The following is a 14,562-nucleotide window of genomic DNA, read 5'->3' on the forward strand; positions in this document are numbered from 1 at the left end:
CTTTGGTAGACTAGATTTTGGCATCTAAGTCAAAGAAACTATAGCAGGGTCAACCACACCAGTGAACCAAGGCCCTGCTAGATTTTCTTTGACTTAGATGCCAAAATTTAGTCTGCCAAAGTCACCTAGGAATTGCACTAGGCCTCATCTTATAAGAAGTCAATGCATACAATCTAGGAGTGCAAGCATCACCATTTGGGAACCTTCCTTTCCAAGACAAAATGTGCTTCTTAAGTAACAACTATTAGGCACAAATTTGAATAAATAAGCTATCCTTCTACTAAATCCTTTTTAGAACACTCAAAGATAGTTTACAGCTCACTTTCTAATATCCACAAATAAGACACAGTAGTGAACTTAAGGGCATTACAAAGCCACAATGCTAGTTTTAGACCTGCCAAGCAACATCAACATTGATGGCCCTAACAATCAATTTAGTTGCCAATACTAAGACTTGTACATAATATCTACGAGCTCTAGACCACCTATTTTTCTCTCCATAGTACACAACCCCCATGGAAAACTCTCTTACCACCCAGTTTGCCCCATACATAACAATAGAGAATATTTTCCAAGTTGTAATAATTTGAACCATTGAAGAACCAACATGATGAATAATATACGTGACCCGTTGCCAAAATCCCAGAGAGGACAGTAAGCTGACAAACTAAAGAGATGTTCCTCTTATCCCAATTCCAATATTCCCTTTAATTTAACTAGTACCACCTATTCCCACATGTCCTTTGTGAATATATTATCTCCAAAAGGAATCCCAAGATAAAACTGTTACCTTCTGGGATACATTTCCAGAATCCAGAATCACATCTGATCAAATAATCCAAAAGCTAAAACTTATGTCTCATGATTACTTACTCACACTAGAGGCTATACAGATTGTTTGACACAGAATGGTGTGACAAATCAATGGACAAGGAAGAATCATCAAGAAAATGTCCACTAAATTTCTCATGACCACCCAAGGAACCAAATGCCATTCATTTGACCCTCGACTCTCGCAACCTATAATTTCCAAAGGCATCTATTGCAATCAAATTAATTACCAACCTACCAGGCCTAGAGAACAACCCCGACAATTCAGTTTCTAAATCTAAATTGAAGATAAAGGTTGGCCACTGAGTCAAACTTAACTAAATCCTTGGAAAAGATAAATTTGACAGAAGATGTCCTTAAGTGCAGAATCAACAGCACACATTAAGCATCTCAATGTATATTGCCACTCAGGAGACAAGTGATCTTTAATCTGACCCTGAATTATGGCAACCCACAACAAATGACCGAATTGGTCAGATGCACCAATATTATAAAGTAGCAGACCTACACAACAACCTTGGCATTTGAAGCCTTGAACTTTAGCTGAAGCTCTGCAAAATAGTATCTTGACAGCAGACCTAAATCTCAGACCAAAACCTAGCCAATCCAATACTTCAAGAATAAAATTCTACTGGCTCTGTCAAAATCACTCTTTAACAGAAGGCTTTCTTCCCTAATTCCTTGGTCCATTCAATTGCCTCCCAGGAAGCCAAGATGAATCTCTTACTGAAAAATTCAATCTGTTCTGCTCTAGAACCTTGCTGGCAGGATCCTCATCGAGCCTTCATCTGAGGACCAGCAAACAAATGCAGACTTGATTGATAAACTCTAGATGACACAAGTATGGATGAATAGTCCCAATGCTAGCATACAATAAGTTAATTCTATGCACTTGTCAGGTGTTTTTGTGTTACTCTGTTGACTTAGAACACTTCCTATTTTCTTTCACAAAAAACCTTGATGACACTGAGGAAGTCTTGAAATATTTTCAAGAGAAACATAGTCAAGCTAACTGCACAATCAAGGAAAAGGAGTTCATTATCTCAAATTTGTTACAATCAGGTAGGTTCTCAGCTATCACCAGTTTAAAGTACCCCGAGATAGTTAAGGTGGTCTAACCACCTCACTAACCTAATCAATAATTAACTATATTGTCATGTTATTATAATCATGCTCACTTTATACATAATGTTTATATTATTAACGCCATTAACAATGAACCTCATTGTTTGCTTCTCCACTACCTCCTTTCAAACAAAAGTTATAATAAAGCTCCTAAACCCAGAACCGCGATCACCTTGAATCTGCTTGCACATTTTATTTTGACCTGTATGCCTCGTCAACTCAGGAAAGCAAAGATATTCCCAAGCTAATCATATTCACTAATGAAGCCTTGGCCTTAAGCTTGTTGTAGGAAACTTTACATGGTTACATAACTTTACTAAAATGACATTTACAATACATTAAGTTGAGCCTTTATAAGGTCCATATGACATAGCACTTAGGCACGATACTCATAATCACAGTCCATGTACAAAAATAGAGGTAACACAAAGCTTGGACTGCAAAAACTTATCAATGCCCACTAGAAAATGGGAATCCAATTCCAGGGATTTCATCAATTGTTTGCACACTACATAGAAAAAAGCATGACTATTTTTGTTGTTTGCAAATTCTAAAAAAATGACAGTTTTTATTCCTTGTAAAATTAGATGTTCCAAAAGATGCATACATGGCTTATCGTCATCTTCGTCATCACGTTGTTGCATGTAAACCCATCTTCACATTTTTTAATCAAATAGAATAGAATATGTAATCCATGAATTCACTTGGTCTCTGAATATGAGGAGGTCCATCTACCATTTAAGACGGGTGCCATAGGTTGTTTCTAATGAATCAAGAAGTACAACAACTTCTTACCACAGTTTAGTAGCTACTTACAAAAGGATCAGCACCACTCTCTGTAAACAGGGCATCTGAACATTGATCCTAAACAAATCCTCCAAGGGGATCATCTTTTGGAGATCAAGATAGTCAATCTATCTGAAGAAAGGAGAGCTTTCTCAAGAGCTAGCACCCTCCAATCAAACCATGATCTGGAATATGAATCCTGCAAGTCCTTCCAAAATAAGATGCCCTGCCTGCTTAGCCTGCTAGCTTGATACTGAGGAATCTCCAGAAAGAATTGGCCATGACCCTTCCAGCACCAGCTTGGTTGTATCACCAAATCCCAATGGCATCTAGTGCTGGTATAAATCCAATACACACATTTGGCAACACATTTCCAAGTGGACCAGATGCTTTTTAACATAGAAGAACCTCTAAATTAGAAAAGGTGTGGAGAAGAGATAATCTCAATCAAATCTTCCAAGTGGTTGAACCTTCCAAGCACATCACAGTCATTTTGATGCTAAAATCTTTCAGGCTTGCCCTAAACCACCACATCAATCAGCTACAAGCCACCCTCCTCCTTAGGAAAAATGCAGACATCTCATGGGACCATCAATAACCCATGGTCTATAATATTTGTTCACACCAACCAAACCTCAGTTAATTTGATTAGAGAGTGCCTGTACATACTATGTGTTGCTTCTGGTGCAGTTGTCAGTGATCAGAAAACTGACTTTCGGTTGTTGGGCTTGGATGACACCCCAAACTAGATTCCTCCTGGTTGGAACTGTATCTGGCCTGGGATCATTCTGGTACAAGTCTTTCTCTAGCTGCCATGTGGGAATGGAGTTTACAAAGTTGCAGACGATGCTCCACTGCTGCCAATTCAAGGAACCTCCTCTGAACAAATCTCAGCAAATGAGGCCACTCTCTGAATTCGATCCCAATAGCAATCACCAACAAACCCCAAACGTTGAGCGTGCAACTGATCCCTGGAGCATAGAAAGCATAGCTTAGAAAGCAGAGTGAGTTTTCCAGAACGTTTCTGGTTACCTGGTTACCTGGTGAGCTGCAGGGGATGTCTGACCTTTTTATCCGAGGACACAACAAATCTCAGCAAACGAGGCCACTCTCTGAATTCGATCCCAGCAGCAATCACCAACAAACCCCAAATGTTGAGCACGCAACTGATCCCTGGAGCGTAGAAAGCATAGCTTAGAAAGCGGAGTGAGTTTTCCAGAACGTTTCTGGTTACCTGGTTACCTGGTGAGCTGCAGGGGATGCCGGGTCAAATTGGTGAGGGAGCAGCCCGCGGGTTATTTCCGAAAATTCAAATTCCTGGGTGAATTAACTTCCTGTGTGACAAGAACGATGGAAATCAGAATGTATGTCAAGAACCTGTTAGTCGTCAACATTAATGCGGAGAGTGGTGGAGCTGGGCGGAGCTTGCGGGGGGTGGCGGAGGAATTGCCGGCGACCGAAGCCGGAGGTTTTTCTGAGCGACGACGGAAACTGGGCAATTCCTTTGCCTGGGTAGACTACTCCATTAATATGTGAGCAATTTTAATTAGGTCCATAAACATGTTTGTAAATTAATTTCTCCTCTAATTACAGATTTCAATTTTATAGTTAAAAAACAATTATATTGCCATATTTTTGCCTCAGTATTAACCAATGGAAATTTCAATAACAACTCTCTCCCATGTATTAAAAATAAAAATTTCAATAATGGCTTATGTTTTCACATTTATATGAACACTTATCAAGGTTAAATCAAAGCATATCTACTACTCTCCTTATGATGAAACCAAAAAAAATGGATATTAATAAATTACTATTCTAATTACTATTATATTTTAATTGTTTTGGTGGAATAAGTTATGACAAATTGATCAGCAGATATTTGTTCCACCAATGGCGACATCCGTGTGGATTTTCCAGAAAATTTGTTGTATCCTTGCTTTGTCTTCTGGGCTGTACCAGAAAGATCATTGCTACTTACATGGGCCATCTTATAGAGATAGGTACTTGTAGTTTGACTACTACAATTGTTCGTAGGAAAATTGAACACCACTAAAAATGCACCACAAATTATTCACAAAAAGGATGAATTAAAGGACCTCTCAGATATCAAATATTTTATCTAGACGAAAGTATCAAGCGACGTCCTCATCGTAAATCTGATACGAATTCGAATGTTGCTCTTTTGGGACCCACTCGGTGTCAGGAATTTCTGGTAATTCCAAACAAAAGAAATGTACAGAGAGTGATACTCTGTTTTGGGAATTTCTGATAATTCTAGAATAAACGAACAGAACAGAACAATGCTCTGTTTTAACACAGCGGAAACAAAAATTGTTTGTTGAAGACAAGGTTTCAGCAACACAAAAAAAAACTTGTACTAATTGACAAGACGGCTGTTACAACATTCTTCCTCTCACAAAGGGATTTCACCACTGCTTGTTACAAAAGCATCTTCCTCTTAACAGAGGGATTTCACAACTATCTATGTTGAAAAGCATCTTCCTCTTAACAGAGGGATTTCACAACTGTCTATGTTGAAAAGCATCTTCCTCTTAACTGAGGAATTTACCAAGAACTTCCAGTTCAATACAAAAAAACTTTCTTTGCATTTTTGTGCATTCCCATTACATTGCTCTTCTACGCTGCTGCGTATTACATTTCATGTTCAACAACAAACAGAACATTCACACTGCTGTGTGTAAAAATAAACTTCTTACATACCTTTCATTCGCACTGCTGTGAGTTAAAATTTCTCACACTTGTTATCGCACTGCTGCGCCTACCTTACATTTCATGCTCTCAACGAACAACACAAAACATAACACACACTGCTGCGTGCTCCCTCTCATTTTCAATGAACAACTACACCATTACAATCGCACTGATGTGCATTTTCTCCTTGGCGCTGTTGCGTCTACCCTTCTTTTTACTTCGCACTGTTGTGCGTTTCATTACTCATCACACAATCAATGAATAATGAAATAAAAAACATAACAACAACTACTCCTATGCTATACTCCCATAATTAATAGAATTAAAAACTTACCTACATTTACCAACCCTGTAGTAATTTTCATTAAATTACTTTGCTGACAAAGCCGGCGGTCAACGGGAATTCACTTCACGTCAAGTTCATGAATTACTCCATGGTGCAGGTCTGTACTTTAAATCATGATATCAATCGGACGGCTGAGATTGGTTTGAGGAAGGTGCGATCTGCGATTTGCGATCGGGTCACATCGCAACATCACAATCGGCAGAAATCAAGAGAACCTGACAGAAACAGTAGGCAGGGATGCGATTTGTGATTTGATCGCATCGCGAAATCGCAATCGGCGCAAAGTAGGGGTACAACAAGTTAATGTGCGATAGCGATCTGTGATTTGCTCGCATCGCACAATCGCATCGCATATGAAGAAAATGGAAATGGCAGGGAATTCCAATGGCGGTTTTGCTGAAATGTTCGCGGTCCCTGTTCAACTGTCGCTGCAGTTGAAATTACATTCCAACACTCCCCTTTAATTTCAACTGCTAGGTTATCAGTCATATCCAGACATTTCCTCAAATATTCAAAACTTTTCTACCTATTCGTATCAGCTTTCCTTTCATCGCTTTCACTGCTATGCTCAAGCACTCCAATCATGTAATATCCTCTTTCTTTCTGCCTCAGGCAAGATTTCCAATCTTTGCATCTCCAAGCTATCCTGCAACCTTTTCTTCTCTGTTCTTACGGCAGATTTAATTTCATATCTCTCCCCTATAAGAAGATCTTCATCAAAGAATAATTGTTAATATATTTCAGCAATAATGATCAAGAATTACGGGCTTCCCTAACTGTATGCATCGTCTCCTTTTGGTAGAGTCTTCTCAAAAAAAAAAAATTAGATTGGCTAGAGAGCTCAAGGAACTTTCGGATTGTATTTCCTTCCTTCTCCATACTTGTGTAACTTTCTTCTTTTGCATGGTTCTAGCTTGTGTAAGAGCCCATGTTAAGTTACAATCACGTGGCATATGACCAATGTTATGACACTTGAAGCATTCTACATTGTTCATAAATAAGATTTCATGATTTCTTCCTGTAAAATTGTTTCTTGGAGGTTGTCGAAGACTATAACATCTATCTCTATGAAATTCTCTACATTGTTTTTCCATATGACCAAAGTTTGAACAAGAATAATAATAACCAAAAAATGAACTTTGGTACCTGGGAGATGGAGGTTTCCTTGATGTACTTTTGAAGCCTTTCTGCCTTGAGATCCTTTGATAATAACCATTGCCTCTTGCCTCTTTGACATCATCTACATTTCTTTTTGGAGTTGGTTTTCTACTTGGAGCAAGATTTCTTCTTGGAATAGGATTTCTTCTATTGTATCCTTGATTTTTCTCCTTGACTTTGCTGGAACTAGGAGCATCACAATTTCTTTCTGGCTTCTTCACATCTCTTTTGCTTAAAGAATTTTCATTCTTGTTTAAGGGTTCACCTGCATACCCGAGTCCTGATTTATCAGATGGACATTTGTGATAGCTGAGCATGTCATCCAAGGCTTGAGAGCTCTTCATGATTTTGTTCATCCCTTCAACCTTTTTTCTGAGGAGGACAATCTCTTCTTCCAATCTTTCACACTCATTATTCTTCTTTGCAAAATGTTCCTCAGTTTCTTTCTTGCTACGAGTAGCTTCAACTGCTACTATTTTAAGGGAGATGATATCTGACTTCATTTTGAAGATTTCTTCATTCTTTGCTTGACTGCTCTCCATTTTCTTCTCAGCTTCTTGTGCCTGTTTCCTGGCTTCTTGTAATTGAAACTTAAGGGAGGAGACCTCTACCTTGTACTGTCCAATCTCTTTTTCAAGTTTGTTCACACTCTTGTGCTTTTGTTCAAGTTTACTTAACAAGGTATTTTCCTGCTTCTTTGCTTTATTCAATTGATTTGTCATGGATATGACTTCTTCATGATGCTTCCTTTTGCTTTGATGAAATTCCTTCTTATGTTTGGCAAGCTCTTCATCCCTTTCTTGTACTTGAAGCTTGATGAGGTCAACTTTCTTCCTTGTTTGATCTTGGTTACCAACTGGAGTTATCTTCTTAAGTGCCTCATTTTCCTTTTTCAAATTGTTAATCTCTTCCATGGCAGTCATAATTTGAGCACGGAGTTCTTATACAAATCCTTTTTCATTCTTTTCATCTTCTAGGTCTGCTTCAGCTTTGATGTCATCATTCTCATTTTCAGCTTCTATGATGGGTTCAGGATCTCCTTTTTGATTGATGGTCATGGTCAGTGCTCCTTTTGAGTGAAGGTCATGAAGTTTGTCCCATATATCCTTTGCTGATGAATATTTTCTTAGATTCTTCTTTACAAAATTAGGTAGCCCATCCAAGATTGTCTTTGATGCTTTTGCATTGTACTCCTTGGATTCTCTATCCATCCTACTATCATCAATCACTGATTCCCAAAGTTCAATCCCTTGAGACTGTAAGGAAGTCCTCATTTTTACTTCCCATATATAAAAGTTCCCATTGAACCTTGGAGCCTTAAATAGAATGCTTTCAAATTGATTATCTTCTATTTTAGTAGTAGAGGGAGACACATCCTTAGGAGGATTGGAGACTTTCTTCCTTGACCTTGCCATTCTTAACTATGCTTCAAAATACAGTCAAGTATTTAAATAACTAGCTTGAGAAATACCTTTGAATCTTCCCTTGACTGAGTCTTCACTCTGTTGGAGAAGCTGCTGCAGCAGGAAACCTTCCTTTATCTTCTTTGACACCTTCAAAGAGCTTGGACAAGCTCTGATACCATGTTAGGAATTTCTGGTAATTCCAAACAAAAGAAATGAACAGAGAGTGATACTCTGTTTTGGGAATTCCTGATAATTCCAGAACAAACGAACAGAATAGAACAATGCTCTGTTTTAACACAGCGGAAACAAAAATTGTTTGCTGAAGACAGTGTTTCAGCAACACAAAAAAAACTTGTATTAATTGACAAGACGGCTGTTACAACATTCTTCCTCTCATAGAGGGATTTCACCGCTGCTTGTTACAAAAGCATCTTCCTCTTAGCAGAGGGATTTCACAACTGTCTTAGTTGAAAAGCATCTTCCTCTTAATAGAGGGATTTCACAATTGTCTATGCTGAAAATCATCTTCCTCTTAACTGAGGGATTCACCAAGAACTTCTAGTTCCATACAAAAAAAACTTTCTTTGCACTGTTGTGCATTCCCATTACATTTCTCTTCTACGCTACTGCGTATTACATTTCATGTTCAACAACAAACAGAGCATTCACACTGCTGTGTGTAAAAATAAACTTCTTACATACCTTGCATTCGCACTACTGTGCGTTAAAATTTCTCACACTTGCTATCGCGCTGTTGCGCCTACCTTACATTTCATGCTCTCAACAAACAACACAAAACATAACACACGCTGCTGCGTGCTCCCTCTCATTTTCAATGAACAACTACACTATTACAATCGCGCTGCTGTGCATTTTCTCCTTGGCGCTGCTGCGTCTACCCTTCTTTTTACTTCGCATTGCTGTGCGTTTCATTACTCATCACACTCAATGAATAATGAAATAAAAAACATAACAACAACTGCTCCTATGCTATACTCCCGTAATTAATAGAATTAAAAACTTACCTACATTTACCAACCCCGTAGTAAATTTCATTAAATTACTTTGCTCACAAAGCCAACAGTCAACAGGAATTCACTTCACGTCAAGTTCATGAATTAATCCATGGTGCAGGTCTGTACTTTAAATCATGATATCAATCGGACAACTGAGATTGGTTTGAGGAAGGTGCGATCTGCGATTTGCGATCGGGTCGCATCGCAACATCGCAATCGGCAGAAATCAAGAGAACCTGACAGAAACAGTAGGCAGAGATGCAATTTGGGATTTGATCGCATCGTGAAATCGCAATCGGCGCAAAATAGGGGTGCAACAAGTTAATGTGCAATAGCGATCTGCAATTTTCTCGCATCGCACAATCGCATCGCAAATGAAGAAAATTGAAATGGCAGGGAATTCCGATGGCAGTTTTGCTGAAATCTTCGCGGTCCCCTGTCGCTGCAGTTGAAATTACATTCCAACACTCGGTTCCATGGTTTCGGAATTTTCTCATAGCAGATCAGATTATTTGAAATTTGTCACCATTGACCATATATTCTAATTATATCTCGATAAACTGAGTTTATGTGAATCGCATATATACCAGACGCTTCTTCCTGTCCAATCATAGAGTGCAGTGCTTACTAAGGGTGTATGTAATATGGCTTCTCATAATTTGCCTGTTTCTCTCCGTCTGCCTGCAACATTAATAGTAGCTGGTAGGTAATTTACCGAATCAGCTATTCTTTGTATATTCTTCTCTTTCTTCTTCATATGCTTATTGCAAAAGAGAAGCTTTAGTGTCAGATTTCCCCCAGGACCCTATCCATGGCCCATCGTCCGAAACCTCCACAAACTCAAGCTCCCCACTCATCGCTTTTTTAAAGGCCTTGCTGACAAATATGGTCCCATTTTGTTTCTCCGCTTGGGCTCTATACCTACAGTCGTAGTTTCTTCTTCTGAAATAGCCAAACATTTTCTCAAAACTCATGATTTGATCTTTGCCAGCCGACCTCTAAGAGCTGTTGGGAGATTAATGTTTTTCAATTTTGAAGATGTGATCTTTGCTCCGTATGGAGATCACTGGAGGCAAATGAGAAGAATATGCGTGTTAGAACTGCTCACTGCCAAAAGAATCGAGTCGTTCAAGGGTGTGCGAGAGGAAGAGGTGTCTGCGATGATCCGTTCAATTTGGAAGGAGAGTGAGAACGGAAGTATGGGCGTGAATGTGAGCAAGGCTTTGTTTATCCTGACATCCAATATAGTTTGGTGAATACTGGTGAAGAGGAAATTTTCTGACGATGATTTGGGCGGTGATTTCAAAGGGTTCAAGGGTTTGTTTGTAGAGATGACGACTAGGGTGGGGGACTTTAACATTGGAGACTTCATTCCGTGTTTGGATTGGCTTGATTTGCAAGGTATCGATAATTGGATGAAGAGGATCAACAAAACATTCAATGAATTCTCTGAGAAAATAATAGACGATCATGTTAATGTCAATCATCTCACGACTGCGGTCTCAAATGGCCAGAGAGAGGGAGAAGCAAAGCCTCATGTTCATGACTTCGTCGATGTGCTGCTCCAGATGGCTGAGACCAACGCTAAAATCACACCGGAAACCATCAATGCTCTTGTGCTTGTATGTCTCGCAGGCGTTTTCCATTCTTACACATCAGCTAATCATCATTCTGCCTTAATTGGATCTTTCTTTGTGCAGGACATGTTCGCGGCTGGGGTGGAAACGACAGCGACTACATTAGAATGGGCAATGAGTGAGCTGCTCAGACATCCCCATGCAATGAAGAAATTGCAGGACGAACTCGATTTGATCGTTGGCCAACATGGCGAAGTAAAGGAGTCGAATCTGCCAAGCATGAAATACCTCCACTGTGTGGTGAAAGAGACATTGCGATTATACCCAGCGGTGCCGCTAGCAATTCCTCATGAATCTTTAGGTGGTGTAATAGTAGGAGGATACTACGTACCTGAGAAAACAATGATAATCATAAATCTGTGGGGTATAGGAAGGGATTTCAACGTGTGGGTGCCTGATGCTTCGAAATTCAAGCTGGAGAGATTCGTGGAAGAACATATGGATTTAACAGGTCAATCAGACTTCAGTATGATACCATTTGGGGCAGGAAGGAGAGGATGCCCTGGAGCTTCACTAGCTATCCCCAGTGTTGAGCTTGCATTTGCTCGTTTGGTGCATACATTCGATTGGAGGGTTTAATGGTGATCCTTACCAGCTGGATATGAAGGAAACGTGTGGAGTTGCGATTCCAAGGCAAGTTCCGCTCTGTTCTTATCCAAGATTAAGGGTCGGGTTTGCCAGCTAAACTGTATGCGGAGACAAGGCTCGGTTTCTGTTTTATTTGCTATAGTTTTCAAGATTTTACTGCTTACTCCTCTACTGTTGTAAATCAAGTTATTTCTTGACTAGTGTAATTATTAATTAATATCATATTCTCGGCTATTGCATTCCAACTCAAATTCTCTATTGCATTATTTGTCGAAAGTTAAATAATCTTTTCACCCACTATATTAGCACAATTTCATTTAACAATGTAGTTCATATAAACCGATAGCTTATATAAATCATATATATATCCACATTTTTGAATGTGGTTGATATAAGTGTTTTTCTTATATCAACCACATTTAATGAAATGCTTATATCAATCACATTTAATCACATTAATAATTATTATGTCTGTTTTTTTTTTAAATCAATCATTTATGATTATTAATAACTATATAAATAATAACAATCATATTCTTGTTTATTTATATAATTATGATTATTATTTAATATTATAATAATAATATTATTAGTAATATTAATTAATAATAATAATTGATAACAATATTATAATAATAATATAATAATATTGTTATTATTCCAACCTAGATCCATCTTAACACCAGATCTATCAAGCGCCGAGAGGGATCAAATCTCTCAAGGTGCAAACCTATTTTTTGAGTGCAAAACTTGAGGAAAGGTTTGCACCTCGAGAGATTTGATCCCTCTCGGCGCTTGATAGATCCGGTGTTAAGACGGATCTAGGCTGGTTTTAGTCATGCACGGTCATACAAAATTTGTTGAACATCTAATTATTTTGATAATTTTAAATATGATAAATATGTGTAAGGTTAATTTGGTCAATTTAATTTAAAATTTTCTTAGTTACATCAGTTTGTTTAGATGAAAGAGGCTATTAGTAACTTGAATGATGAAAAATCATGAAATACAAATTTTGAGTGCAAAGTGTCAATGTAACAACTCTGATAGATAGAAAATGACAATACTAAGAATATAGTCAATTACAAATAATCTTCATTGCAATCAATATGAAACTATTTTTTTCCATTTTCTCATATTGATCATATGAAAAGTGTAGTTGGAACATAGGCCATTCAAATATTTAACTCGAGCTACTGTAGTAAACAACATACCTTGTCTCTTAGTAGTTTTCTCCAAAGTCAATCATTGTGAGTTATGGAGTGCTAAACCCCAAATAATTTTCAATGGTAGTTATCTTCTATTACTACGTTTGAATGCAAAGTAATTATCAATGTTGAATGATGGAAAATGGGAATAATAAGAATGTACCCAATTATAAATTCAAGCAAACATTTTTTTAGGATAAAAATTCAAATATTGTATTTATGGTTGAATATGATTTTTATGTGCTTACACTGAGAGAGAGTGTGTATGTTTTGGTGGTGAGAAGGAGACACAAGGGGATATAGAGGTATAGATGGAGGGAGAGGTAAGAAGAGAGAGGCAAAGACAGGGAGGGAGGAAGAGATATGGATATGGAGAGAGAAATGTTAGAGAGAGAGAAGGGGAAGAGAGAGAGGGAGGAGAAAGGGTGGAAGGGAGGGAGAGAGAAATAGATATGGAGAGTGAGTGTGTATGTTTAGGAGTTGAGATAGAGAGATAGAGAAGGAGAGACAATGGGAGATAGAGATATAGATGGAGGAGGTAGAGATGTGCTTACACTGAAATCAATGCACACTATTAATCTAATTACTTTGAAATTAATGTACATCATACATCATGTTGCATCAAATTAGAAGTTAAAATCTACACTAAAATCAATGCATCTAGTGTAAGGTATTAAATATGATTATAAATCGACATGTGCACTGAAATCAATGCATCTAGTGCAAGCAATCAAATAGGATTATAAGTCAATATCTACACTAAAACCAATGCATCTAATGCAAGCAATCAAATATGAGTAGAAATCAACATCTACACTGAACTCAATGAATTTAGTGTAATGTATTAAATATGATTATAAATCGACATCGACACTGAAATCAATGCATCTAATGCAAGTGATGAAATACGTTTAGAAATCAATATCTACACTGAAACCAATGCATCTTGTGCAAGCAATCAAATAGGAGTAGAAATCAACATCGACACTAAAATCAATGCATCTAGTGTAAGGTATTAAATAGAATTATAAATCGACATCTACACTGAAATCAATGCATATAGTGCATGTGATCAAATAGGATTATAAATCAACAACTACATTGAAATCATACATCTATTTTAGTGAAAATCTAAAATACTCATAACTTTCTAGATTTAACTTCTATGTTTGTATTTGTCTTTGTGGGAATCTTTCTTCTTCCCTCTCTCTCCACCTTCCATTCTGTGTCTATCTCCCTCCTCCTCTCCTTCTCTCTCTTCCCCTCCCTCTCTCCCCCGTCTCACTCTATCTGCCTCTCCCTAACTTTCTCTATCTTTCTCTTCTTTCCTCTCTCCCCCTGCCATCTATATTTATACCTCCCTCCATCTCTCCTTATTTTTCTCTCTATCTCAACCCCCTAAACATATGCCATGCTCTCTCTCTCTCTCTCTCTCTCTCTCTCTCTCCCCCTCTCCCTCTCCCTTGCCACTCCCTCTCCACCTTTCTCTCTCTATGTCTTTCCTCCCCTTCCAACTTTGTCTCTCTCTCCCCCTCTCTCTCTCCTCTCTCTCAAGTCCTCTCTCTCTTTCCTTCCTTGATCTCCCCTTCTCTCCCACCTCCCTCTATCTCTGTCGTCATCATACACACACACTCTCTCCACCCTCCAATTCTATCACTATCTCCCTCCCTCTCTATTTCTTTTGCCCCCCCCCCCCCTCTCCCCTCCATATATATGTCTCACTATCTCTCTCTTCCCCTTCTTTCC

At 38.3% G+C, this 14,562-nt stretch overlaps 1 pseudogene; it reads left to right on the forward strand.

The window, feature by feature from the left end:
- Window positions 1–4,092: 4,092 nt before the first annotated feature.
- LOC149252083 (cytochrome P450 750A1 pseudogene) lies at window positions 4,093–11,599 on the forward strand (annotated as a pseudogene).
- The last annotated feature ends 2,963 nt before the right edge of the window (window positions 11,600–14,562 follow it).

This window comes from Pinus tabuliformis, chromosome 7, assembly GCF_031772625.1.
Source record: "Pinus tabuliformis cultivar Carrire ecotype Pingquan chromosome 7, CPIR1, whole genome shotgun sequence".
Classification (NCBI taxonomy): domain Eukaryota; kingdom Viridiplantae; phylum Streptophyta; class Pinopsida; order Pinales; family Pinaceae; genus Pinus; species Pinus tabuliformis.